We start from the raw sequence: 26695 nt of genomic DNA, 5'->3' as shown, positions 1-26695 counted from the left end.
GTTGAAAATGGAATTGTTTTCTTATATCCATTTTTTGAATGTTTGCTGCAATGTATAAAAATACAATTATTTTGTACTGAATTGTATCCTGCAAATTTATGGAACTCACTTATTACTTTTAATAGTTTTTTAGTGGATTCCTTAGAATTTTCTGTATGTAAGATCATGCAGTCTGTGAATAGAGATAGTTTTACTTTCTTTCCATTCTGAATTTCTTTTCTCAAATTTTCTTGCCTAATTTTTCAGACTAGAATCTCCAGTACATTGTTGAATGGAAGTGGTGAGAGTGCACATTTTTGTCTTATTCCTGCTCTTAAGGAATAAGTGTTTAGTCTTTCATTATTAAGTATGATTTAGGGGGCACCTGGGCTCAGTCAGTTAAGTGTCCGACTCTTGATTATGGCTCAGGTCATGATCTCAGGGTCGTGGGATGAAGCCCCACATCGGGCTCTGTGCTCAGCACAGAGTCTGCTTGTCCCTCTCCCTCTGCTCCTCTCCCTGCTTTCTCTCTCTCTCTCTCTCAAATAAAAAAAAGAATAAAATCTTTTTTTTTTTGAAGTACGATTTAACTTTGCATTTTCTGTATGTGACCTTTATCAGATTGAGGAATTTCCCTTCTATTCCTGTTTTTTACCATTTTCATCAAGTAGGGATATTGAATTTTTTTCAAATTCTTTCTCTGAATCTATTAAGATGTTTGTGTGGGTTTTGTCCTTTATTCTATTAATGTGGTATATTACGTTAATTTTTGAATGTTAAACCAATCTTGCATTCCTGGGGTAAATTCCTTTTGGTCATGGTTTTATGTTATAGGTTGAATGTGTCCCCCAAAAATCCATATGTTGAAGTCCTAACCCCCAGTACCTCAGAATGTGACCTTATTTGCAAATAGGGCTGTTGAGGATGTAAGTAGTTAAGATTAGGTCATTCTCAATTGAGATGGGACCCTAATCTAATTGACTTATGTTCTTATAAAAAGAAGAAATTTGAACACAGACATGCACACAGGGAGAATGTCATGTGAAGATTGGAGTTACACTACTGTAAACTGAAGAACTACCAGAAGGTAGGAGAGGCCTGGAACAGACTTCCCTAGCACCCTCAGAAGGAACCAACCCTGCCAACACGTTGAGCTCAGACTTCTAGCCTCCAGAACTGTGAGATAATAAATTTTTGTTGTTTAAGGCACCTGTGTTGTGATACTTTGTCACGGCAGCTCTAGCAAACTTACACAGTGAATTAACCTTTTTATATATTACTGGATTTGGTTTGCTAGTTTATTGTTGAGGATTTTTGCATCTGTATTCATAATAGATGTCTTTGTCTAGAATTATCTTCTTAGTATTTCTCTAGGCTTACCAGATAAGATGGTAGGTCTTTGTCTAGAATTATTGTGATGTCTTTGTCTAGAATTATTTTCTTAGTATTTCTCTAGGCTTACCAGATAAGATGGTAGGTATCAACCTACCTCACTTTTACGTTAACTTATCCCAGTGAGATACAGAAACATCCGCCCTATATAACTCTATTCCCTCCCCCTTTTTGGTTCTTATTTTTGTTATATTATTGTTACATCTATATATGTCACAAACCCAATAATAATACATTGGTATAGTGATGACTATATAATTTTATGTTTATTAAAGGACCTGATCAAAGATAGGAAAGCAAGAAACTTCATCTTATAGAGTTCATTATATTAACCTTTTTATCCACCATTCCTGGTTCTGTTCATTTGTACCTTATTTTCTAAGCAAAGAGGATCCACTGAAGACTTTTAGTGGGGAAAGGGACTGGTGAACATTTAAATATGCGCAGCAATATTTGAGGACAGTTGCTCTGGCAGACATATGCACTGTGGAAGGTGCGAGGGGTAGAGAAATCCAGGAAGTAAGTTAGGAAGCAGTTGCAGCAATTAAGGTAGAAGTTCATGGGAGCCTGGGTTTGGCTTGATTTTGGCTCTGTTGTCTGGTATTTTGCCTTCTGGAACTGGGAATGTCTAAGTCAGTGTGAATAGGCACTGACTCAGTCCACATGGGTAAGTACACTCATTAGGACTTGTTGATGAACTGATGTCAATCCAAGGATGACCCCAAGATGGAGAAAATGCCTGGTCTGGTGATTTGAGGGGGCTCAGAAGGAGAGACTTTTCCCATGGCAAGCCTATGTGGAGAACATGATGTCTAGCAAGTAAAGCTCATTGCAGGATAAAAGTAAATTGCGACACAGTTATGTGTGAATGCCAGGGAGGAGGGGGGAAGGAAGAGAAGGAGAGATTCTTCTCCATGCACGTGTCCCTGCAGCTGTTAGGGATGAGGTTACAAACCATGGAAGGGAATGCAGAATCCCCCTTCCCGTTCCCAGGGCAGATGACCTTTCAGAAATTAAACAAATCAATTATGTGTCCTCAGAGGAAGCATGTTTGACTGCCGTAATTCAATGGGCTCTATTGTTTCAGGTGAAGCCAGGTGATTGAATTCATCACTGATATCCTTGCTAAGTTTTGTCTGTGAATTTTCCTTTGGAATAATATTGTAAGATCAGGATTAGACACACCCCTACGTACAGTTTTTTTAAAAATACACCAAGAATAAAGAGCATTCTCCCCTAAGTATAGAGACAGCATTGGTGCTGTAGACCATGCGTAGTGGTTATTCTAGTACAAGAAAGAGGTAACCAAGTCCTGAATAAGGTAGTGGTGATAAAGATTCGCTTGCAGCATGCTGGCAGAGGTAGTTGAGGTAGCAAAAAACAATAACAAATGTTTGGAAGTTTAAGAATACTTCTAAATAATACATCAAAGAAGAAATCAAAGTGAAAACCAGAAAATACTTAGAACTAAAAAAAAAAAATATACAAACTATTAAAAATAATAAAACTGCTTCATACTACTGGAGTGTTCTCAAAATCCTCAAGCTGAAAATACCGTTTAAAATCACTGTGCCCCTTGGCATCTGCAGAAGTGAATGCAAGTCTCTGCAGAATTCTCTCAAGAACGTTCAAGGAATATGATATCACAATCAAAAATTTAAAAGGAAACAACATAGGAAACAAGCCACTGTAAGAAGCAGCGGGAAAAAACAGCTGAATGAGTCAAACCCTTTGCACATTGGAATTAGACACAAATTACAAAATACGTGTATTTAATATGTTTTAATGAAAGAAGAGGTTGAACACAATTCATTTGAAGAAGGAGAAAGAATATTAATTTTAAGTGATCAAGTAGGTCTGAGAGAAGAAACTGAGTATTTGGAAATGAAAAATATAATTGGAAAATTTATTATAAAGAAAATCAACATTTTTGTAAAATCAAATGTATCATTTCTTTTACCTTTGTGTTTATTTTTCTCTTTTAAATATTTAATCTATCCAGAATTTAATTTGGTGTAAGTGAAAGAGAGAATCCAATTTCATATTTTCCAGATGGCTACCCTCTTATCCTATTTATTAAATATATCATTTTACCCCACTAGCTTGAAATGCCAACTTTTGTCAGGAACTAATCCCAATATTTATTTGCATCTATTTCTGGGATATGTATTTTTTTTCCATTGATCTTACTGTTCATGTGCTGATACCAAACTTTTTTTTTTTTACAATTTTATTTATTTCTTTTAGAGAGAGAGAGAGTGCATGAGCTGGGGGAGGAGCAGAGGGAGAGGGGCAGGCAGACCCCGCACTGAGTGCAGAGCCGACCCAGGGTTCAATCCCACGACCCCAAGATCACGACCCAAGCCCAAAACCAAGAGTCAGATGCTCAATGGACTAAGCCACCCAGGCTCCACCCCCCCCTTTTCTTTTTTTAAGATTTTTATTTATTTATTTTAGAGAGAGGGAGCAAGGGCATGAGCTGGGAGAGGAGCAGAGGGAGAGGGACAAACACACTCCAGGCTGAGCATGGAGATATCAAACTTTTAATTACTATAATGTTTATAATACCTTTTAGTATCTGGTAGGGCTAGTCCTCCTTCATTACTCTTTCCTTGCTTTATTCCCAAAGTAATGGTATTGGTATTTTTCTTGAGAAAGCTCAACTTACATATTTATTCATAAAGAATTACCATCATATTTCATCATCTCTTTACCTAAGAATGTGTCTATTTATTAAAATCTTTTTAAATGACCTTTCACAGTGTTTCCACATTTTTATTATGTGACTCATATACATTTCTTAGATTTATTCCTAGATATTTTATCATGTTTCTTGTTTTCGTAAATTGGATATTTTTGTTATATTTTCTAGATAATCATTCATATATTGGAGAACTATTAATTGTGTTTTTATTTTGTTCTCAGCCACCTTACTAAATTATCTTACTCTTGGTAACAGTGATTTTTTAAGTTGATTTTCCTGGATTTTCTGCCATAGCATCATCTCATCTGCAAATAGTAATGTTTTCTTCCTTCTCCTACATGATTTTATATATATATTTTTTTCTTTTCTTCTCTAATGACATCGGCTAGTATTGGCCAAAGTTAAATAATACTGGTAATAATATGCATTCCAGTTTTGTTTCTGATTTTAATGGGATTCAGTGTTTCACTATATGGTTTCTAGCCTTTGAAATGACAGATGTATCTTTTTCATGCTAAGAAACTATTCATCTATTACCTGTATGGATAGATTTTTTTTTTTTTAGATGCCTTTTCAGCTTGTACAGGAATGTTCATATAGTATTTCTTTTTTGACATATGTTTAAGTTGTATTACAATAATCATCTTAATATTGAGCCATCTTTGCATTTTGGGTATGAGTTTTACTTGATCATGATATATTTGATTAATGTGCTAGAGTCAATTGACCGATATTTTATTTACAATGTTTAGGGATTGGACTGTCTCAATGTTATACTGAATTGACAAAAAGATTTTGGAAATGTTCATTTTAATAGTCTAGAACCACTTAAATAATATTAAGAGTTACATATTTCTTAAAGATTTGATGGAATTCACTCATAAAATATTCTGAAAATTGATCTATTTGTATTCATTTTCTGGGGTAGGTTTTAATAATTTACATTTCCCTAATTATGTATTACATATATTTGCATAAAGCTGAACAACATATTATGATTTAATTTCCTAAGTATCTATGCTTATTTCTCGATACTCATTTTTCACATTTATATATGTGCTTCTTCCTTTTTTATTTATATCGTTTGACTAGCTGTCCTAAATCTTTACCTTTTTATTTTTCTTTAAGAATATTCTCTAGGATATGTTTATTTGGTCTATAGTTCTCCTCTTTCGTAATTCTTTAATTGTTGTTTTTATCTTTATGAGTATTTCATTGCCTTTGTTCTTAAGACTGCCATATTGTTTTTTTTCTAACTTACTGAATTGGACACTTAATTATTTTCATTCTCCATTTGTCTTTCAATTGACAGAGGCTATTTTTAGTAGTTTTTTCAAGAAAGATTCCTAGGAATTGTGTTCTCTAGGTATTTGTATGTTTTAAGTCATCTGCATGTTGCCTTTATGCTTGAACTATACTTCAGCTGGAAATAAAATTCTTGGATCATAGTATCCCTATGAATAATATCCCTAGAATTTTGAAGACACTGTATTTCTACAATATTGAATACTGCTTTAAAGAAGTATGAAGCATCCTGATTTCTGTCTCTTCCCCTTGAGGTGATTTGATTTTCTGTCTGAAAGAAAATCTTTGAAGTCCAGTAACTTTATTAGGGCATGTTCTAGTGCTGATTAATCTTTGTTGGTTCTTCCTGGAAGATGATGTGCCTGTTCAAATCTATAGATTCAAGTTGTTTTATTTCAGAAGAATTTTCTTGAATTTATACTGTGAATGTTTTTTGTGTGCTGATTGTTCTGTTGTCTTCTGAATGCATATTGAACATTAACCCTTTATCTGCCTTCCATGGAGATGATTTTTTCCTATAACTCTTTAAAATTCTTTTTCTTCTTTTTGATTTTTTACAAATGTTATTTATAATCTTAAACTGTAACTGTTAAACTGTTACTCAGTTTGCTTAAGCCTGTCATCCCATTTCTTTAGCTTGTTTTCAACAATATCTTTTCTTCTTTCTGCAGTTTCCATTTCTTTGAAAATTGAGCAACAGTTTAAGAATATAAATTTGTTTTTCTGCATCTTCCTTGGGCTTATTCAGGTCAATTTTATCTTATCTGAAGTTGTCTTATTGCTTCTTCCTTCAGTCCTTTTATCTGTGCTTTGAACTCTTGATTCATGGAGGCCACTTTTTCACTAAGTTCTTTGAATCCATAAGAAGTTATTTAGTCACATTTTTCAAACATTCCACAATCAGTTTTATGACATATGTTGAATTTGTTTTATTTCTTTTGTCTTTTTTCCTGCAATGGTTTTGTCTCCTAGTTCCTTTTTTTAAAAGCTTTATTGAAATATAATTCACATATAATATAATCTACCCACTTAGAGCATACAATTTGATTTTTTTAGTATATTCATAAGGTTGTGAAACCATTCCTGATTCCTTTTTTGTTATTCTCATTTTTTAATACAGTCCTTTCTGAACCACCTATATGGGGAAAGAAAATGCGAGAGAGGCATCAGAGACTAAACAACTTCTAGGCTAACAAGTCCTAACTCACAATAAAGCCCTACGTACATAAGGTCTAGTGGAGTATATTGTGAGTGTGGATTCAGTCTTTACATAGTATTAATTGAATAGAATTGGTAGCTTCAGTGCCATCCATTAACCTAGTTTCCCTACTTTCAGAAAATTTTTTTGCAAGAATGTCATGTCTGTGTGGTTTCAAAAGGGAGTCATGGAGAATTCTAGAACCAGTTTGCAAACGTCAGCCTTCTTTAAAACAAGTAACTTGCTTTTGCTCCTCAGGGTATACAACTAACTTGAAAAACTGTGCCTTGTTGCCTCTGCTTGAGATCTGCAGCCATGGGTATTGTCTCTTGGCACCCTTTCTCTGACCTAATTTTCACTGTACTTGGCAGCCCTTCTTTATAAATAACAAGGTTCAGATCATAAGTGTTGCCTGATTTCTCATAGATAGAGTTTTTATTTTTTTACCCGTGGTTGTTTTTTTGTTTTTTGTTTTTTGTTTTTTTGGTGGGTTTTAGAAAGCAGACAGTGTCTGTCTTAGCTCCAGCTGCTCTAACAATATATCATAAACTAGGTGTCTTAAAACATCAGAAGTTTATTCTCAGTTCTGGAGGCTGGAAGTCTGAGATCATGGTTGGGTTCTGGTGAGAGCCCTCTTCGAGGCTGCAGACTGCCGACTTCTCACAGAGAGCAGAGAGAGGAAGCAACTCCAACTCTTAACAGGACACTTATTCCATTCACGGGGCCTCCACTAACCCTATTTCCTCCCAAAGACCCTGCCTTCTAATTCCGTCACACTGGAAGAACGGGTGTCAACGTATGAATTGTGGTGGGGGACACAAACATTCAGTCCATAGCAGAGTTAGAGATTTCTTTATTCTTCCATCTTTAAATGTGAGACTGATAGTTTTATTATTAATTTAGTTCTTCTCCTGGTTATTTTTTAAGCTTTAATATATGTAAGCCCTCTATTTCTTGCCCAACTTTAGACTGTATGTATTTTGATTCACTATTTTGTAAAGTAAGAAAATAAAGCTATCTGCAATTCCTTCACCCTTTTTTCTCTATTTTTTGTTTCTTTTCTGTTTTCTGTTGCGCTGCCACATCTGTTAGCATCCCAGTATTTTTACAGCATTGAGATTTAAGGCATTTATATTCTTTGTAACTGCAATGAAGTGTCTGGGTGTTTTTGTTTTGTTTTGTTTTGGCTTTGTTGGTTTGTTTGTAAGCTGATTCTAAAACCTAGAAAAAAATAGCAATCAGATAAATTTTTATGGACTCGAAATATTGTGAACTGTGAAGTAAAAGTATCTTTGGGACCTCAGAGCAGGAAACATAATTCTATGCCACTAACTCTTGAAGGAGAATGTTCCAAGTTTCATATGAAATGAATTATCTTCCTTATACTCTGAGAAAATATACTATATTTTAGTTGCTTCACATTTTCTGGAGAGTGCCCCCTCCAGGCTTTTAATTACCTTTTTTTCCTTTTCAGTATATACATTATTTCTGACATATGCAATATTACATTCACGTTAAAAAGTCCATCTTTTTCCTGTACTATACTATACATACCGTACTAATTTTTTAATAAAAACTACTTTCTTCTTGAAGGTCCCTCACTGGGATCCAAATGGGAGTAGTTGCTTTTAAAGTTTACTGTTCATCTGTCATCTGGAATTTTTTTTTTTAAATCACACTTCTACATAGGTGTCACTTTCTTGAAGCTTCACCCTTTCCCATACTTCTTCTTTTGTTTAACTAAAATACATTCTTAATTTTTTTCTTTAGAAAGTGTGCATGGGATATAAATACCTTGGGACTTACATGTCTGAAAATAGCCATTAATATATATTCTTTCTTGATTGCTAGTTTAGCTGAGCATAGACTTCTAGAACAAAGGTAATTTTTTCTCTCAGAACTTTTAAAGTATTGTTCTATTCTAGAAAATTATTTTACTGAAAAGAAAACTGATGCCACTTTGATTTTTGCTCCATTAAAGGTAATATATCTTTATTGAGGAATAATTGGCATTCAATAAATCGCACATCTTTATGTGCAGTTTGGTAACTTTCAACATTTGTATATACCCATGAAACCATCCTTTTCTCCTCTCCTCTACTCTGGATCTCTTCTAATGATCTATCTTTTAGTTAACTAATCCTCTTCTATGTGTTTTCAGTTTTTAATTCCTAACGAACTTTTAGTTTCAGCAATTTATGTGTTTCCATTTGAGAATTTACATTTGATTCTCTCTTTTCAGTATTATTGATTCTAGTTCTCTAGTGAAAGTCTTCATTTTGCCCTATATTTTCTAGAACATATTAATTATAGTTAAAGTCATGCCTGGTAACTCCAATATCTGTATCATCTGTGAGTCTGTTGAAGTCTGTCATACTCCTCGGTTTGGGTCAGTTGGTACTATTGTTTGGCATGTTTGGTAATCTTTGATTGAATGCCAAATCTTATATATGAAAATAGTAGATATAATTTGAGGCTCTGGCTAATGTTTTCTTTTTACAGAGAAGATTTACCTGCCACAGGCAGTTAGAGTAGGGACGGATGGCTTTACACGAGTCTGGGCTAAGCTGATTTGAAGTTGGACTTCAGTCTTCTGAGCATACTGTTCTACTTCCATCTTAGCCATATACCTATGGTGTTTCTCTTCCAGAGTCTTAACTGGAAGTCTAAGATGTATACCAGACCCTTTCCCATTAGTACACACTGATCTCTAATTCTGTCACCCATTCTGAGAGATTGCCCTGACACTTGATTTGTTTCCCAGGTTCTCAGGGGCTGCTCTTTGGTTTGGTGCTTCAGCTCTTGCATCTGAGCCATTTGCTATCAGCAGCTTCACTGAAAGGAAAAGTTATACAGAACCTACCCCTCTTCTTGGAATTCTTGCCTCTCAAGTCCTGTCAGGATCACAGCTTCCAAATTAAGAAACTGAAAAAAGGAGCAAATGAAATCCAAAATAAGCAGAAGAAAGAAAAGAATACACAGGAGCCCAAATTAATGAAATGGAAAACAGAAAAGTAGAGAAAGTCAATGAAACCAAAAACTGATTCTTTCAGGGGGAGAAAAGGGGTAAACCTCTAGCCAGCCTGGTTAAAAAAAGAGGAAGAAAAAGAAAACCCAAGTTCCCATTATCAGGAATGAGAAGTAACATAACTACAGAGCCTATTGATAAGAAAAATAATAAAAGAACAACTTTATGTCAATCAATTCAACAACTTAGATCAAGTAGATAAATTCCTTGAAAAGTAAAAACAACCAAAGCTCACTCAAAAAGAAATAGGTAACCTGAATTATGCTATATCTGTTAAAGATATTGAATTTCTAGTTTAAAAACTTCCTACAAAGAAAACCTTAAACCTGGATGGCATCACTGGTGAATTTAACCAAACATTTAATAAAGATAATACTAATTCTAAACAATCAGTTCAGAATACTGAAAAGGGGAATACTTCCCAGTTCATTCTATGAAAACAGCATTACCCTTATCCCAAAACCTATAAAATGGGAGGGGGATCAATATAATGAATATTAACAATATAAAATACTTATTATCTTGAGGTGTTTGTGTAGGGGGCACCTGGCTGGCTCAGTCAGTGGAACATGCAACCCTTGGTCTCAGGGTTGTGAGTTTGAGCCCTACATGTGGCTTAAAGTTTACTTTAAAAAAAGTTTCAGGGTGCCTGGTTGGCTCAGCCGGTTAAGCATCTGACTCTTGACTTCAGCTCAGGTCATGATCTCAGGGTTGTGAGATCGAGCCCAGCATCAGGCTCCGTGCTGGATGTGGAGCCTGCTTGAGATTCTCTCTCTCCCTCCTCCTCTGCCGCTCCCCGCTCTCTAATAAATAAATAAATAAATAAATAAATACATAAATAAATACATAAATAAATACATAAATAAATACATAAATAAATTTTAAAATTTTAATATGTAGAAATAAAACTCATGACAATAACAGCACGAAAGGCAAGAAGAGAGTAAAAATTAAAGCATTCTATAGTCCTTGCACTGGTGAAAATATAAATTTATGTTAGAGTCTAGCAAATCAAGATGCATGTTGTATTGTAGTCGCTAGGATAAACATGAAAAGAATAGTAAAATAATGTAGAATTAACAATCTATTCAAAAGGGAAATAAAATGATTAAAAGCATTTGGGTTTTTTTTTTCCAAGTGCAAGAAAGGAGAGTGAAAGCAGCATAGAACAGATGGGACAAACAAAGAACATGGTGAGATGTAGATGTGAACCCTAATACATTGACATTTATTTTAAATATAAGTACTTGGATTAAAAGGCAAGGATTATTCAGTCTGGATGAAACCACTGAAACAAAACCATGGAGCTCAAGCAGGAGAGCATGCAGGAAGAAGCAGAGAGGATGGATTTGCAAGCAGATTGCAGAACAGCCTACCAGGAGCGTTTCTTAGGGTGAGGGCCACCTCCCTAAGTGTGAGACCCAATCCTTTGTGCCCAGTAACAAGAGGAAAATGTACAGGCTGGTGCCAGACCTTTCCACGAGACCGGATTTGGTTTGAGAAACAAAAGGAGACGGACTAAACAAGGAATCACACACTTGAGTTCAGCACTGTGTACCGCTGATAAATGTGTAACACCTGGCTCTCCAAGTGTAATTCCAGCATGAACGTTGACATTAACAAGTAGGATGAAAGTGAAACAATGAAGATGTGTTGGAACTTCACTCATCCACCAATGATCTGTGTGACTTCTTTGTGGAATTGGATCATAGTTTTGGATACTGGAAGAATAGATCTTTTTTTTTTTTTCTATTTACAATGCAATGGCTACAGATGTGACATGTTTTAAGTTTCATCTGCATTCTTAACATTTTCTCCATCACTTTCTTAGATCTAGACCAGGGTTCAGCAAACTACAACCCAAGAACCACATTAAACTTAGTTCACATAACTCTTTTAAATTATCTATTCCATTCTAAATATCACAATGCTTTGATAGGCACCAAAATATATGAATGAGCTCTTTTTAGTAGTCAGATGTTGTACATCATTTCTTTTTTCCTTGAACTTCTATTTTCTTTTCACTTCTTTCACATAATTTTTCCCAGTGCAATTTCATTATGCTTTAACATTTTTATTGATTATCCTATCATATTTCTTGCAACAAAAATAATATACAAATTAAAATTTAACTTGTCTTAATTTCTTATGTCCATACGTCTCATAAATATTGTTTCCTCTGATGGAGTTATTGCAGTTATCAGCGGTATACAATTAAACAAAATAAACATTATAAATTTTAACAAATAATGACTAACATGTAAAAGTTTACTGGAAAATTATCATCTAATGATATTGGATGATGCTAATTGGACTCTCAATGTAATCTGCATGTAATCACAATTAAATATTTAAGTATGACTTACTTTCAGAGACAGGCTTAGCATCAATTCTTTTCCTCCTCTCAGATTTTATAGATGTAAGCTGAGAATCCTTGTTAACATAAATAACTGATAGAGGGAAAAGGAGTTTTATTTTAAAAATATCACTCAAGCCTTGGAAATCCTTTCAAGTTATGTGTCAAAGTTGTGTAGTAATCATCAAAAATTGTTATTAATGACCTATCACTGGTAATTTGATTAGATCCTCCCTCAATTTTGTCAAAACCCAGGAATTAGACACTACCCAACTTGTAAAAAATTTTGTTTCTAGTCTTTAAAGTCATTCAATTTTTCAGTTTTTGGTAGTTTTGATGAAAGAGCCTGTCTAAGACTTATTATATTACTTTGATTTATTCTTGTTATTTTTAGAGAAATCTCATTTTTGTAGCTTAAGTTAGTTAAAGTGAGATTTAAAAACCAAGCACACAAATATAAAACTTGTACATTCTTTGGGAACAAAGAATAATCATGCTGAATTTCTGTTTGTAGGACATCCTGAAATATCTTTAAAAGGCAAGACAGGTGAAAAGAGTTGGATACTCAACAGTTGTTGTATAGAGATAAGTTAGTAATTTATTAGCACTTGAAAAGGAGCATGTTTATAATTACATGTTTGATATTATTAGAAAAGCACATCAAATCTGAGAGGGAGGAATTATCTCTAATTAAATAAAGTTGATTTTGTAAAGTTCAGGATATTATGTTCTAGTTTATGTTTTGGGAACATTTTATCCTACACCTGTACAGAGATAGATGTTCTATTTTTTTAATAGACTTTATTTTTTAGAGCAGTTTTCGGTCATAGCACAACTGAGTAGAAGGTACAGAGATTTCCCATGTACTTCCTGCCATCACTCATGCACAGCCTCCCCCATTATCAACGTCCCTCACCAGAGTGGTGCATTTGTTACAGCTGATGAACTTACTCTTGCTGTTGCACCTCCTGTGGGCTTGGACAAATGTGTAATGACGTTTCCACCAGTATAGTATACAGAGTAGTTTGACTGCCCTAAAAGTCCTGTGCATAACAATTCATCTCTCCCTCTCCTCTAATCTCTGGAAACCACTGATCTTTTTACTGTTTCCATAGTTTTGTCTTTCCAGAACATGATGTAGTTGAAATCATAGAGTGCAATCTTTTCATATTGGCTTCTTTTACTTAGTAACATGCATTTAAGTTTCCCCCATGTCTTTTCATGGTTTGATGGTTCATTTCACTTTAGTGCTGAATAATACTCCGTTGTCTGGATGTGCCAGTTTATGCATTGACAACTGAAAGACATTTTGCTGGCTTCCAAGTTTTGGCAATTACAAAAAAAAAAAAAAAATCTGCTATAAACATTTATGTGCAGGTTTTTGTGTGGACATGTTTTCAACCCCTTTAGGTAAATACTAAGCAGGATTTCTGTATTGCATAGTAAGAGCATGTTTAGTTTGGTAAGAAACTGCCAGCTGACTTCCAAAGTGCTATACCATTTTACATTTCCACCAGCAATAAATGAGAGTTCCTGTTGCTCCATGTCCTGACCAGCGCTTTGTGTTGTTGGTGTTCTGTTTTGTAGTGGTAGCTCATTGTTCTAATCTGCATTCCCCTGATGGCATATAACATGGAGCATCTTTTCGTTTGCTTATTTGCTGTCTGTATATCTTCTCTGGTGAGGTCTGCTAAGGTCTTTGATACATTTTTTAATCAGGTGGTTTGTTTTCTTATTGTTGAGTTTTAAGTGTTCTCTTTATTTTGGATAATAGTCCGTTATCAGATATATCTTTTGCAAATATTTTCTCTCCATCTGTGACTTGTCTTTTCATTCTCTTGATAAATGTCCTATTTTTAAGAAAGAAATTTAAACTACTCTGTGGAGAGTCTTAGCAAAAGGAAAGTATTAGACCATCAGTAAGCAGGAGACCTACAAAAAGTTTATTAATAATTGTTGCTATATATATTATTTACATTAAAATCTATAACATATCCCAGTTATAATATAACAAGAATACAAATAAATATAAAAATATATATGATAATATAAATATAATAACACAGGTAAAAAGAATAATTGATCAGCAAGTGGCTGGCTAGTGACAGTGAGGAGACATATGCCCAAATAAAAATAAATATTGGGGTTGTTGTTGTGTGTGTGTGTGTGTGTGTGTGTGTGTGTGAATAAGGGCATCTTCTTTAGTTACCTAAGAGAAAATTAGGAAAACTACAGTAAAATAATCTGCTGGTAAGCATTGAATTTATTTAACTGTAGAACTAAAATTAAAGCAAATGTGGGTTTTTGATTACAGAAGAGAATGTAAATATCTAAACCAAGATATTATGAAAAGGGAATGAAGTAACAAGTTGAGAGGAGAGGGGAAAAGACATGAATTGTTAGTGTAAGCGTAACAAAACCCTTAAAAGTTGGGAGGTCACAAGATATCATTTGATAATAGAGGCATAAATATCCTTTTTAAATGATATTTTTAGAACAAATTTTTATGGAATACAAAATATGGAAGTACAAAAAATTATAAGTGTGCCAACTGTTAAATTTCATAAAATGAACATATAAAGATACTCATGCTAAAAGGACCCAAGTCAAAAAGTAGAACATTACCAGCACTCAGGGGCCTCCTCTTACCTTCTTATAGTCACTCAAGGGCATCCATTATACTCAGTTCTAACTGAATATATTAGTTTTGTCTGTTGTCGTGTGTCATGTGTGTCATGTAATTGGATTCATATACTATAATGGGTCTGATTTCTTTTGCTCAACATTATGTTTTTGAGATTCAGTCATGTTGTTGAAGCAGTAGTGGCCCATTCATTATCATACATGTAGAGTACTCAATTATATGAGTATATCACAATGTATCCACTTTACTACAAGGGGGCATTTATTTGATACGTTTTAGGAGGAGGCTAATATAAATAATTTTGCTGTGGATATTCTTGTACTTGTCTTTTTGGTGACTGTATGCCTGCTTTTCTGTTGGGAATAATTATTTAAGGGGAAAAATAAAATGTATTCACTTAAATATGCAAAAATACTATCCCTGTCATATAACATATAAACTTTAACTGTTGATTTCACCAAAAATTAAAACGTAACTATAAAAGGAAAATGGAAGGAGCACCTGGGAGGCTCAATCAGTTAAGTGTCTGCCTTCGGCTCAGTCATGATCCCGGGGTCCCAGGATAGAGCCCCACATCGGGCTCCCTGCTCAGCAAGGAGTCTGCTTCTCCCTCTCCCTCTGCCCCTCTCCCTGCTCATGCTCTCTCTTTCTCTCTTTCTCTGAAATAAATAAAGTCTTTTTAAAAAAAAGAAAATGGGGGCGAGGAAGTAGATAGGCTTAAGAGAGCTATAGCTTTATCTAATAAGAAATCAATAGATGTCTAATATAGAATATTATAAAATATTTTAATTTTAATAGACTAATATTTATAATATATAAACCAAATTTTTCTATTAAAAATAAGTTATTTTAAAATAATTTATATAAGGAAAGTCTACATTTCCACAAGTTTTCTTACTTAAAAAATCAGCGTATTAGGATATCATTTAAAAATATGGAGATAAATGTCAAAAGAGATTACCCCAAATAATTGAAATTTGTTATCTCAGATGGTTGGGGAGGACTTCTTTTTGTAATAAGTCTTGTAATATCATCTAACTTTTCTCTAAGTCCCCTGTATTATTTGATTTATTACCACGTGCATGTATTATTTTAGTAAAATTAAGGGTTTTGTTGGTTTGGTTTGGTTTGGTTTTGCACAAGGACAGCCAGCAATAACTTAACAAAAAGTGATTGTGAATCATGTAAATGTATCTGACCAAAACCAAACACAATGTACCCCCAATTCAACTCCCTTTAGCGAGATCCTAAAAATGCCCCCCACCACTTGAAGACCACCCGACACTTAGATGAATGAGTCAGAGATGAAAGTCCAATTGAGAAGAGACTGGTTTTTAACTACAGTTCAGTATCTTACTTTTGCAAATTTTACACAAATATGTGACCATATAAACATAATGTAACCACCTCTCCCAGGGCCAGGAAGGAGGGGTCCAAGTGTGGGCCTGATAAATCTGCTTCTGGGAGCAAAGGGAAGAAGGTAGACTAAAAGACCCAGATTCAAGCCCAGATCTGCCTTTTAGGAATTATGGGATGTCAAGTACTTACTCAACTTCTCTATGCCTCAGTTTCCCAGCCTGTTAAGTGGCAATAATAAACCCTTAAGTATTGTGCTGAGATGCTAATAAGATCATGCTATCATGTTAGTGAAAGACCAGCTAGCTTCAAAGTCAAAAGCAGTTGGCCCACATCCCATAGAGAAGCCTGGGATCCTCATATCTGTGGTGCAGTAGGAATTTAGAAACCTCTAGTTATCGTGGGGTACGTCCTTAAGTAGCTCTGATCCGAATTCTCTTAGAGAGGACAATCTAAAAATTCCAGATTAAAGCAATTTTCTTTCATCTTTGACAAACATATTGAGCCAGTCAGATTGCTAGTAAATTGTGTTCCAAAATCAGGCCCATGTAAGAAATGAGGTTCTAGATGTCTACCAAAAATCACAGTGAGAGGAGCAAGTTCTGACCAGGACCTTTTGATCTTTCTCTCCCTCCTGTTTGTTATCTCTAGGAGTAAGAAGGCAAAGCTGACTTATCCATAGCTGGCCTCTTAGAACATGATGTTAATTGGCAATGCTGTATAAAACTCAGATGTAGGAAAAAGGGTAAAAATCAAAGCTTCTACACCTTCCATTTGGAATTCCTGCGCAGTTTTACCAGGTTGGTACCACTTTACTTACCACTTTATTACAGATTATTTCGTCGTTGTTGTCTGCTTCATGCTGGTGGCTCTATAATTTCATGGTTTGGATCGCATCTTTTTCATTAATTCATTTCAACAAATATTTGTTAAGTCCTTACTATATACACAACTTTGTGACTCTGCCAGGGACAGGAACAAGAAAGATGATTAATACATTTTCCTGGTCTGAAAGAGCTTAAAATGTAGCTGCAGCGCATTTCCAGTGCTAGGAATTTATCCTACACAGACACTCACAAAAGTTCACCAAGTGAACTTTTGGTGGCTCAGTCAGTTAAAGTGATTTCAGCTTGAGTCATGATCTCAGGGTCATAAGATGGAGCCCCACGTCGGGCTCCACACTGAGCATGGAGTCTGTGTAAGAGTCTCCCTCTCCCTCCACCCCTCCTCCCCTCCCTGCTTGTGTGTGTGTGCACTCTGTCTCTCTAAAAAAAAAAAAAGAAAGAAAAGAAAAAGTTTAAGTTATGTTACAAGGATATTCTCTGCAGCCTTGTAATAGGAAAAAAAGGGGGTGTGTTGGGGAGGGGGGAACAACCTAAATGTCCATAAGTACAGGACTGTTTAAATTATAGTTCACCATACAAAACTCTATCAGCCTCTCTTAGCCAGGGTCCTCATCCAAACCCCAGGAAACAGAAAGTGATTCGAGTGATTCTATTTTCTCCATTCTCCTAAGGATCATACATGACCACTATCATCCTGAATACATAGGAGAGAAGTTAATTCGTGACATACATTGTGGCCTCAGAGTGTTAGGACTTAATTCTTTAATGGACCAAAGCTAATAATGAAAATGTCTGCAACATGTAGTATAAAGTGAGAAAAGCAAGATGGAACAAAGTGTCCCTTTTGTGTAAATAAGAAAGACACTCTACCTGCTTATCAGTGGAGAGAGTTAGGTGAACAGAGGCTGGCTGCTGGGCCCGGTGAACACCGAGACGCGGCGACAGGCCTTGGTTACTGGAGTCCAGCTCACGCAGATACAGGCCAGAGAGGTGCGTCCTGTATCCTTGGCCAGTCCTGGCCTCTCTTCTCTTCCTCAGGCCCTTTTCCATCTCTTAGATGGGGCCCCCACTCATTTGTCAGTTTGAGGATGGATTTAGTGTATGTTCCATAGGAATGAAATCAGTAGGAAAATAAATCTGAGGGAATTTCCATTTGGTCCTGACTTCTACTCCACATGGCCCCTGCCCCATCAGCTTCGCTCTGGGATTGTGTTTCAGACCATTCCTGTGCATTTTACAAATAAAACCAGGCTGCTCTGGGCACACTTCTGAGGTGACGCCTGGAGCCCCGCACACTTGGGCCAGAGATTGATATGGTGTGTGCACGCCAGGGCCAATACAACTCTTTTGATCTATTTCCGAAGGCAGCTTCTTGCCTCCTACTTCAAGTGATTGATTAAGTTAGGATCTCTTTTGGGAGTTCTCTCCACTCATGCCTCCTCACAGGCTCACAGCGAGCCCTGCCAAATTTTACTCTCCTTTTATGCTGCAGATTGTTCTGTTCCAAGGGAGTAAATGGAAACTATGTTCGTAATATGCAATCAGTTACCTAGTCCTTTATATGCAATCAGTTACCTTGGAATTCCTGTTTTGCATTCAGTTTGGTATGGGCACCCTCTTATCACATCATCAGTCATGTTTCTAGCAAGGCTTTGGCCTTAGGGTTAGAGAGTAGCTTTGCTTCAGAGCTTTCCTTCCCCATGTATGCTCCCGCCCCCATTTTGATATGAGAATCACTAGGGAATCAGGGTGATACCATTTGTTTTAAAACAAGCTAGTGCACATGTTTGTAGACTTTTAAAGACCTTAGAATGTAAGTGGACTCATGGGATGTTCTTTCGGTCCCAGCTGGAGAAGGGAGCCTTGAATCAGTGGGTGTTGGTAGGTGGAATGGAGATCCAGTGTATTCCAAAAAGTACCAGCTCTTCCAGTCATGCAGACCTGGTTTTACCTCCTGTCACCAAGCACAGTGTTTGCTTGTAAAAATTGGGATTATCCTTCCCATCGTGCATGAGCAGTGAGGAACACTGGAGCAAAGGAGGGAATTCCCATCGCCACTTCTAAGTCCTCCTCCTATCCCCCAAACCTTACATCGTCTTTTCTGAAGTGGCCCATCCTGCAGTGTAAGTGAGTCTGGTCCTCCATGAAATAATTTTATCTGGAGGTCTTTCTTCCTTCTTTTTTTTCTGTGGCCCTCACAATTCCTGGTGTCTCCTCACCATATACCAAGCCTTTCCTTCAGTTTCCCTGGACCTTTGGTGAAGTCTAATTTAAATGTGTATGTGATAATGAGGATAATAACATTGCATTAGCTTATAGCTTACATGTTTATCTATTCACTGATCTACTCACGCAGCAAATATTTATTAAATCCTTTAATGTGCTAAGCACAATTCAGGCACTGGGGATATAACAGTAAATAAGAGAGACAAAATTCCTGCCCTCATGGATCTTAGGGAGATATCAACAACAACAACAACAACAACAATAACAAAATATACATATAGTCTCAGGTGGTTAATGTGAAGACCAATGAAGCAAGAGAGGAGGGAAAAAGTGACAAGGGACGAGGGATCCTTAAGATAGATACTCTTTGGAAAGTGACATTTGGGTGGAAGCTAGAGTGACATGAGGCAGAGCAGTATGCAAAGGTCCAAGAGAAGAATACCAAGGAGGTGGGGAGTCAGGAAACAGAGTGATGGGTTCAAGGAAGAGCCAGAAGTCCCATGTGGCTGGAGCTTAAAGAAGGCTTGGTGGGAAATGAGGCATCAGGTAGGATGTTGCAGCTGTTGAGGGATTTGGGGTCTTTTAGGCATAAGGGAAAGCCAGGAGAGGGTTTTGAGTGGTGGGAGGACTGGTTTGATTTGATTTTAAAACATCACTATGACCGCCGTGTGGAGAACACATAGTAGGGAACAAGATGGAAGCAAGAGGTCCAACTACACAGCTGTGGCAACTCAGGCAAATGTTGGCAGATTTGCACACTGTTATAATGATTGAGGTAGCGAGAAGTCACCAAATTCAGGGTATCTTCTGAAGACAGAGCCAACAGAACTTGCTGAGGGATTGCATGTGGGGTGTGAGGGAAAATGAGAACTCAGAGCTGAGTCCTGGGTTTTGGGCCTGAGCAGTTGGGGGAAACATCATGCTACTTACTGAGAGGAGGAGAAGTGGGGGCAGAGCCGGTGTGGGACAGAAATCAAGAGGTGTGTTTGGACATGGAAACTGCGGGATACTTATCAGGCATCTGAGTATCTGGCTCAGGAAGAGGCTGATTCTGGAGATGTAAACAGCGGTATCATCAGGACTTTGATAATATTAGGGCCAAGGGACTGGGTGGAGTTACTCAGGGAGTGAGTGTAGATGGAGAAGAGAAGAGGTCCAAGGAGGGAACCATGGAGCACTCCCAACATTTATAAACTTAGAAGAGCTACCACTGAGCAGACCCTTCCTGGTCTAGCATTTTGCAGGCATCTCCACCTAGTTTCCTGAACCTTCCAAACAAGAACCAGTCTTATATATTGGGGGCTAACCCTCCTATCCCACGCTGCCCTTGGGGGTGTCATGAATCTAGTCCTGGTGCAGGCCCTGGTGGCCTCCTCCTCCTTTTGGCAGGAGCTCTAGATCCCAAGCATTTGTGTGGACCTAGAACCGGCAAACTGATAGTTTCAGCCCCACTTGTAATATCATCTTTCTATTTTGTGTCTGAACCAGAGCTGATTGTGTTGTTTTAGCAAGAGGATATGAATATGTTGTGACTTCTTAATTTTCTCTGTGTGTTTTGGGAATATGGGCAAAGGACATTGCTCTTCTGACTGGGGCACAAACATTTTGTATTTTCAAGAGCTTGTTTTCTATATGATTCAACCTCACCCTTTGTAATCTCTCCAACAACTCATTATCCCTGAGTCACTCACTCACTTAATTTTACTGACAGGCAACCACGAACATTCACAAAACATAGAATAAGATGTGGTTCTTACCCTCCAGGAACTTAAACTCAAGCCAGGCAGTCGAAACCCACAAACAATGTGAGGGAGGGCATCGGGGTATACATTCTTGGGTGGATCTGCTCTGACACAGTGCTTAGCACATAGGAGATTCTCAACTGTGAAAGGCACAAGCCCACTGGGGTTTATCATCGTCCGGTGGCCTAAACTGGTGGCTCCTCCGAAGCAAAGCAAGCAGCCAAGGCAGCTGACTCGATACTACTATTATGAACAGTCATTAAAAGGTTCCATATTATCAGCAACAAAATATTCCCTTGCTTGGCAAAATGCTCTAGTCTATAGCTTAAAAAGTACTTCTATTCACATTCTATCTCTTAATTCCCACAATTCTGCTGCAAGTATCTGCATTCCCACCTAAAGGAAGGAGACATACATTTTCAGAGTGGCCTCCGGGCCAGCTAATGTGTGCCCCGGGGCGCTGAGGTACCCACCGGGGGTGATTGGGTAGGCCAAGCACCAACACCAGGTGCTCCCAGGTCCTATTAGTCTTTCCGGGATGGAAGACACAACAGTGAGGGAGGGAGGTATGGCAAACTCTAGGGCTAGGCCCCACCGTGGAGAATAGAGAGAGGGGGAACTAATGCATTTGTAAGGCTTCTGTGGTCAGCATGGACGTGTACCACCTAGTGGACCAAGGCTGGTATTCCTGGTCCACAGGGCGTTATGGAGTCAAGCTGTCCATCCTTAGACCTCAGCCCCTGGGCCTGGAGGGCTGCTGATCCTGCCAAGTGGCACACACATGTTCACCGTGCTGAACAGAGGATGGTGCCAAGGCCAGTGTTGGCCAGGGCCGGGGCCAGGACATTGAGAAGCAATTGCACTTCAGTAGCTAATACACCCATCCTGGTGCTACAGGGGGCTTGGCTCCAGATCATTTTATTTCCTACCTCACAAGAACGAAATCCCAATTTAAAACAAATGCTCAGTTTACCAAACAGAAAAAGAAAACAGTAGATGATAAGAAAACAAAAAGGAGCATGCTCCGAGTCATCTTTGTTTTATTATCATCATATTTTGTCTTCCAAGTGAAGCATCTTTACATGCAAATCCATTTTTGTATATTTTGACTGATTGCTGGCAAGATAGAGAGACATAAATATTTCTGGAAATGGACATGGCATAAACATATCATTAGCAGGGCTGCAACTTCGTGTGTATGTGTGGTTTGAAAAGATGTTTATGGCGAGGTCAGTCAACAGACTCTCCTCAACTCTCTCTGATCTAGAGTCTTTAAGGCTTGAGAGCATCAGGCCTGGAGAGGATAGACAGGAAAAGTTCTGGGAGCTTGAGGAACATTCCAGATTTTGAGCATTAATTAAGTTAGAAACCCACCATCTGCACACTCGCTCGTAACCCTTCCGATTATCTTTCTTAATTTTTAAATGTATGAAGCGTGTTTAGTTGTCTCCCATGACGCTGATGCTGCTTTAGAAATTCCAGCTGTTGCATAGCTTTTCCTAACAACATTACTGAGCAGCTCAGCCACTGCGAGGTGGGGGATGGGGGGGATGACCTCAAACTCCAGCAGAGCCCAGGCCTGTAAAATACATGTAAAGAGGCGATTGCAACTTTCTCTTTTCCTTTTTAAAAATCAGACCTGTTCACAGTGAGGCCCCACTCCAACATGGGAGGATTGAGTGTAAAGACGTTAGCAGCCGAGTTAAGATGGCAGCATTTTCACGTCTGGGATATATTGCTTTGTCTAACAAGGCGCCCCAGCAGGCTTCCAATTGTGGTCTCTCTGCAGACCCTCCCAGCTGCATGGGCTGATTGACAGGCTGTGGGCAGATGCAGTGCCAGACTCTAATAAAGAGAGGGCCTTGGGAAAATATAAGGCAATTATCGATGGGCAGCAATCCACTAATCAGACAATTTCAAAATTAATCCCATATTCCCTTACTGTATTAGCTTTCTTTCTTGTTTGTATTTATATAGCAAATTCATGACTTCAGTGAAAATTCTTCCCTCCAGCCCAATTATATCTCTCTGAGGGCATTAAATTAAAAAACAAGAGATATTGAAAGTGGCTTGCAATTAGTTTCTTTAGTTAAAGGTGCTGCATGCACTTAGCGACAGTGGGGTTCATAACAGGATGGATTATAATAAAAGTAAACACTCGTATTTTCTACCTTGTCTTGGCAGGGTGAGGGCTGGTAAGAATAATGTGCCCGGCATTACTCTGGCCAGTGATAATGGGTTAAATAATTGTGATTTGATTTTGGAGCTGATTAGATTTGCATAAAATCCTACTCAAATGTCTTGACAGGCTCCAAACATCTCAGGATACACCGGCCCTCCTTTGCCGTGGTCCATCCTGGTGGCCTCTTCTGACTTTCCTGTGCCTCATTAAGAATGTGGATTTTTTACAATAAAGTCATTCAGAGAAAACCCAACCAGTTTCTATTACAGGCTTCTCATGCAGGATTACCTTCCAAGTAGTGATATGAGACTTTTAAATATACATAAAGGAGTTTCAAATATTTTGCCAGTTACTCTTCTAGAAGTCAATCTCTCTGTTACTATTTCCACCCTCATTTCATCTCCCTTCTCCACTTCACCCCCCACACACTTTTTTTTGACCTGAAACATATGGAATTCTCTTTTTGTTCACTATAAAAATTGCTTCTGCAGAGTGCCTCCTGATTGCATACCTTTATCACCTAAACTGAGGACGATTTGGAGGACTTACAGGGCTAGAGCCTCCTGCTGGGGGCCCCGAAGGCGGTGGCTGACCAGGCCTGCCTGCTCTCCCACTCTCTCTCCCACACCCACACAGGCTGAGTGTCGCAGTCTGCTCTGTCCGTCCCGTCCTCCAGCAGGAGGAATTGAAGCAGCTATGATACAACGAGCCTCAAGTACCATTTGATTCAAGTACCCGAGTACCATTCTGATCCAGGCCCCAGGTCTAGCAGCTGACCTTGTTGCTAGTTTGGAACCCTCAGCATTCAGGCCAGCACTCTTCCCTCCTGTGCCTGGAGTGACATTGGTAATCAGTCATGAAACTCTTCTGGAAGCGGTCTTAGAATCTTAGAACCTACATGAATTGGGTGTTGGGGCAGCCAGTCAGCTAGGTCAAAGTAAAGGCCGAATGTGAAGCTGAGAAGTGTGAGGAGATCTTTCTATTCCAGATTGGTGGGATGGGGGGTGAGAGAAAGTGAGGAAGGGAAAAACCCAAGGAAAAGAGTAGAAAATGTGCAGAGCGTGTGGAGGGAATGAGTCCTTAGAAGCCCAGCCTACCAAGAGCAAAAAGGGCAGAGATGAGGCTGAGGAGCCAGAATCTTATTCAACACAGTGTCCTTGGGCTCTCCACCAGTCAGTCCCAGCTGGCATGCAGCCTCGCCCAAACCAAGACCCTCACCCAGACCCAGATCTGGGACTCAGTTCCCTGTGCCTATGACCTTGCACTGACAGCCTTCACAGAACCACAGTCTCCTTAAGACTAGGGATCTGAGCCTGAAGCTTCGCCATTCACTGTACAGCTTCCCTAGTACTGACTCCCTGCCTGGCTTTTAGGGTATCATTGTTCCTGGATGTCCATCTGGACCTATGGGGACATCTCCCTTGAGCCTGTTGGACTTACTCCTTGATAGCAGCTGCGGTTTGGTGCCCATTTGATGTCACATTCTGCTGTTATACTTGACTTCCTCCCAGAACCTGCTAAAGCCCATTTGTGGGGTCTAGTCCTAGGTCCCCATTGCTGCTGTCATCCATGCATGACCATGCTATGAGATGTAACGAATTTTTCCTTCTCTAAAACTGAATTGTAAGAAAAGAAAAAAAAAAGAGCAAAATAACTAGAGTGGTTTAGAGCTTCAATCGGTATCATGCAACAAATATAAAGAAGACAAGACTCATTGAGTGGGTGAAAATATTGAAGTCTATCATGAGCAAGGTGTTTCTGAGTGGCCTGGAGAAGTAGAAGGAGGTCAGTGAGTGGAGGTCCACAAGAAGTCAGGTTTTGACTTTATCTAAGGAAAGACTTTCTAAAAGCTGGATGTTTCTAAAGATAGAGAGGGTTGCCCAATCTTCAGTGACAGCCCTGTCATTCTGGCTATTCAAGTAGAGGCTGGACAACAGTTTGGCAAGGATGCTACTTCAGAACCTTGGGTTCACACATAAGTGTCAGTGATTTCAGGGTCACTTTCAGCCTTCAGAAGCAATGCCTTGGTGTGGCTACAGAAAGAGTGATAAGACCATTACCTTTGCATCTATTGAATCTGACCAGTTCTGAACAGCGTCAGCTTCTAATTTGGTGAGGTACCAGTGGGGTCAAATAAAGAAGAGAGCATTGGGATTTCATGACCTTTCCCAAACATCTCATGGTTTTTGTTCTAAAGTTTTCGATTCCATTAGTTCCATTCCTCATGAAACAGTCTTCAACTTGGTTATTAAAAAAGCCTTTCTTGGCCACCCACAGAAACTGTATCTGAGGCCCATGAGCAGGTGTTTTTCCTTTTAATGGCTTTTCCATATGGACAGTGTATACCATGGAGACTAATATGAAGTCTCATATCAGGCCCCTACTCAAAAAGTTCCAGTGGCTCTCCCGTTGCCTGCCATTATGGCCTCCCTGGTTAGCCTGGTGCCCATAGCCTTTTAAATCTGGCTCCCATCTGCTCCCCCAGCCTCATCTCTGCCCTTTTTGCCCTAGGCAGCCTGGGTTCTTCAGCATTCCCTCCACACACCCTGCATATTCTCCGCTCTATCCTTTGGTTTCTCCCTCCTCCTTTTCTCTCACTTTCTATCCCAACAATCTGGAATAGAAAGCCCTCCTCACTTTTCTCAGCTTCTTCACACTTGTCCTTTTCTTCTTGACCTACTGAATGGATGCTCCCAACCCCTGATTCATCTCTGTGCATGAAAGACTTGAAACTATGCAAGAAGCCTTCTTCCTAAAGGAGTAGAACTTACATACGGCAGGAAGGAGAGAGAGAACCAACTGAAAACAGAGACTTCCTTACTTCCCTTTGTTGGTTTGAGGTGCTTAGTCAGTGTCAAGAGCAGTGGGACATTTGGGGGAGCACCTGGCAGCTGGATAAGTGACTCATGCTTTGGGCAAAACATGGGTGGAATGGGACTCGGGTAAGGCCGTGTCTCTGGCCTGTGCGATGTGCACCATGGAGGCCTGGAACCGACAGAGTCAGGAATGCTACCCATGTGGGTGAGGCAGAGGGCTGAAGTCATAGGTAGTCAGGATTCTTATTGTCAAGATTTGAAAGCACTGTTGGTCAAATTGTGGATTGTGGGTAGGGAACACAGAGGGTATTGGAATTGGAAGGCTCCTGTTCCATTTACTAACTAGGCAGTCTTTGCCAAGTTGTTTCATATTTCTGAATGTCAGTTTCCACATCTGTGAAACAGTGATGATAATACCTGTCTCCGTGGCTGGTGTAAGGGATCAAATTGGAAGGTGATTTGCAAACTGTAAAGTGTTAGAAAAAGTTTTATAATGTAGAGGCTTCACCTTGGAAAGTCATTGGTTGGTTCTGGTCCCAGAAAACAAGATGATGAGGGAGGCTGCCTGCAGGCCATATGCACATGGCACGTGGCACAGCAGAAACGGGTGCTGGGCATGGGGGGCCTAATACAGTCTTTTTGTTTGTTTGTTTGTTTGTTTATTGAGATATAGTTCACATAATATAAAATCCAGTACTTTAAAGTGCACAGTTCTATGGTCTTTAGTGTGTTCACTGTGATGTACAGCCATCACCACTAAGTCCAGAACATTTCCATCACCCCGAAAAGAAACCCACACCTATTAGCAGTCTCTCCCTGTACCTCATAAGTGTGAGGGGGGAGGTGAGTAACCATAGCAACCCTAATCTGCTTTCTATCTCTGTAGAGTTCCCTATTCTGGATATTTCCTATAAGTGGAATC

General features: G+C 38.5%; 1 protein-coding gene across 1 annotated transcript in view; it reads left to right on the top strand.

The window, feature by feature from the left end:
• The window catches only part of LOC123785892 (uncharacterized), a 191587-nt gene that overhangs the window by 11646 nt on the left and 153246 nt on the right, over positions 1-26695 (top strand). Inside the window, exon 2 of the mRNA XM_087863366.1 lies at positions 16614-16762. The gene's annotated coding sequence lies outside the window, so the exon portion shown is untranslated. The remainder of the gene's footprint in view (positions 1-16613; positions 16763-26695) is intronic.

This window comes from Ursus americanus, chromosome 7 (assembly GCF_024610735.1).
Source record: "Ursus americanus isolate L20-20 chromosome 7, mUrsAme1.1.p, whole genome shotgun sequence".
Classification (NCBI taxonomy): Eukaryota; Metazoa; Chordata; class Mammalia; order Carnivora; family Ursidae; genus Ursus; species Ursus americanus.
Note: the sequence above shows the minus strand (reverse complement) of the source record. Positions and strands in the feature narration are given on the sequence as shown.